General features: G+C 46.5%; 1 pseudogene; it reads left to right on the forward strand.

Moving 5' to 3' along the window:
- The first annotated feature begins 2,123 nt into the window (after window positions 1-2,123).
- LOC114624191 lies at window positions 2,124-2,380 on the forward strand (annotated as a pseudogene).
- The last annotated feature ends 440 nt before the right edge of the window (window positions 2,381-2,820 follow it).

The following is a 2,820-nucleotide window of genomic DNA, read 5'->3' on the forward strand; positions in this document are numbered from 1 at the left end:
ATGTTTTGGTTCACAGATAGCACCACTGGGTAGGACATTAGATTCTTCTTTCCTCCGGAAGCTTACATGATGTTTTATGATACCATAAAAGCTAATCCTCTGGGAGGAAATTTTCAGGTCAGATCTGGATCCTGTGTCAGGAGTGAATAGTGTCTTCAGCAATAAGAACTTATCTTCAACCTGGAAGAGGCACCAAGAGCAACAGCAATGGCCTATTACGTCTTGAGAGTCTTGTGGACAAAGCAGACTGACAACAAAAGAGTAATTCTCATGCCTAGCGTTGGGGCTTTTTTAGATAGTCTATGGATCTTGGGGGAAGCATTGGCAGCCTTCTACTATTTTTAAACAATTTATTTTTATGTTCACATACTCACATACTTTTGTGTGTTAGATCCGAGCAGTTGTGAACTGCCTGGTGTGGGTGCTGGGAACAGAGCGCAGACCCTGGAAGAGCAGAAAAGGGCCTAAAGTACTGATTCATCTCTCCAGCCCCATTAGGAAAATTATTATAATTATCTATTAATTACTATATTGAGACAGGGTCTCAATATGGAGCCCTGGCTGACCTGGAATTTGTTATGTAGACTGACCTTGAACTCACAGAGATCTGCCTGCCTCTTCCTCCCAAGTGCTGGGACTAAAATGGTGTTATCATGCTTGGCCTATTTTTTCTTTAAGATTGTGTGTGTGTGTGTGTGTGTCTGTCTGTCTGTCTGTCTTGTCTGTGTGTGTGTCTGAGTGTATATGTTTCTGTCTGTATATTTGTATGTTTGGGTGTGTGTGCTTGAGTTTATGTGTACCACTCAAATGTGTGTCCTGTTGAAGCCAGGGACGCCACTGTGTCACTGAAATTGGAGTTAGAGGCAGTTGTGACTAGCCAGATACAGATTCTGGGAATTCAAGTTAGGGTTTCTGCATGAGCAGGGTGTCTCCGTGCATGGAGAGCACGGGGCCTTCTCTCCAGCCCCTTTATTCTGGTTTTCTAAAACAGTGGAGGTTTGGTGGTGGATGAACGACCACACTAGCACGAAGACTAGGGAGGAAGAAATGGAAACACTATTGTAACGCTCTGACAGCAGCCTCTGAAGGGAGACTGCGGTGGACAAGTTGGCCCTGGAAAGCCAGCAGGAGGTGAACTCTAGGTGCATTATCTCATCATCTAACAATGGAGATGAAATGAGTTCTGAAAAGCGCTTGATGTAAAAGGGGCAAAAAGGAACAAAGAATACATGAGACAAATAAAGCACAAGTGGCAATATGGTTAGGGTTGTGAGGGGACTCAGTGAGTAAGAGCACATTTGTATAAACATGAGGACCTGAGTTCAAGTCTCCAGGACCCATGGAAAAAGCAGGGCATGGCCATGTGTATGTCTATAACACTGTGCTGTGGAGATTAGACAAGAGGCTCAGTGGAGCTTGCTGGCCTTCAGGCTAGCTCCAGATTCTGTAAGAGACACTATCCCAGGGGAATAAGGAAAGACTGGTAGAACAGGACACTCGGTTCCTGCCTGAGCCGCGGCTGTGCACCTGCACACACATACACATATACAAGACACACGTACACAACTTAGGCTGACATGTGAATAATCACATTAAACTTCAGTTATGTGAACATCCCCATGAAAAGACTGTATCAGCATGGACTGGAGAGCAGCTCATGAACCCCGCCCTGCCGGCGTCTCCTGGGAGTGGGGATGTCAGTTTTCTTCAGGGATTCAGGCCCTGATAGGCTGCCTGTGCTCATGTGCATGGTCCTACACCCACCCATGCACATGCAAGTGGCACTAAATGTGCTCAGTGGATATTTGAAGACAGACACACACGCATGAATTTGGGTGGGGGAGAGGATTAGTGGTTAGGTAATAAAGGAGGAAGTCAAGAGGAGGGACTGGAGGAGGATTTTATCCAAATACATTATATGCGTGAGTGAATGTTAATTTTAACAAAAACAAAACCAAGGGCAGTCAAACTTGAGTCCTCTGGAAGTGCAACCAGTGCTCTTAATGGCCGAGCCAACTCTTCAGCCCTTGGTTTTGTGCCAGGCAGGTCTCTGTGAGTTCCAGGGCAGCCAGAGTTACATGGTGAGACTCTATCTTTAAAAACACAGGGGCTGAGAGACCAAGATGGTGGCTGGAAGATTTTCCACCTCCCTCAGAAATGCCTACACAGAGGAGCCAGTGCTTGTGGTGCCTGTCATCGTTGGGAGCCTCACTATAATTATGCCCTAATTCAGCTTCTACACCAATAGGCCACCATGAGTGAACCAGCCACACCCCACAATTACTCTGTGCCTGTGAGAGATAATAGGAACATGCCTGATGTGCCCAGTCACCCCAAGGACCCTCAGGGCCCAAACCTGGAGTGGCAGAAGAGCCTATGAATGTTCCACAGATGAAACAGGCCCGTCTCTGTTGTTGCTCTAATAAACATGTGGAAACCAGTGTGTGTGTGTGTGTGTGTGAGAGTATGTGTGTGTGAGAGAGTGTGTGTCTGTGTGTGTGTATGTATATGTGTGAGAGAGAGTGAGTGTGTGTATATATGTGTTTGTGAGTGTGTGTGTGAGAGAGTGTGTCTGTATGTGTGTGTGTGTATGTGTGTGTGTGAGAGACAGAGAGAGAGTGTGTGTCTGTATGTGTGTGTGTGTCTGTGAGAGAGAGTGTTGCTGTGTGTGTGTGTGTCTGTCTGCTGTTTGCTCTCTATCTGCTTCCTTCTGTGGTGTCAAATGTCTCTATAAGCCAGACCAAGGAGGACGAGCCAAGCAGAGCTGAGAAGGAATAGGTTCCACAGGACTCCAGTCAGGGAATGTCAGAAGTGTTGCCG

Source organism: Grammomys surdaster, unplaced genomic scaffold (assembly GCF_004785775.1).
Source record: "Grammomys surdaster isolate TR1022 unplaced genomic scaffold, NIH_TR_1.0 205, whole genome shotgun sequence".
Classification (NCBI taxonomy): Eukaryota; Metazoa; Chordata; class Mammalia; order Rodentia; family Muridae; genus Grammomys; species Grammomys surdaster.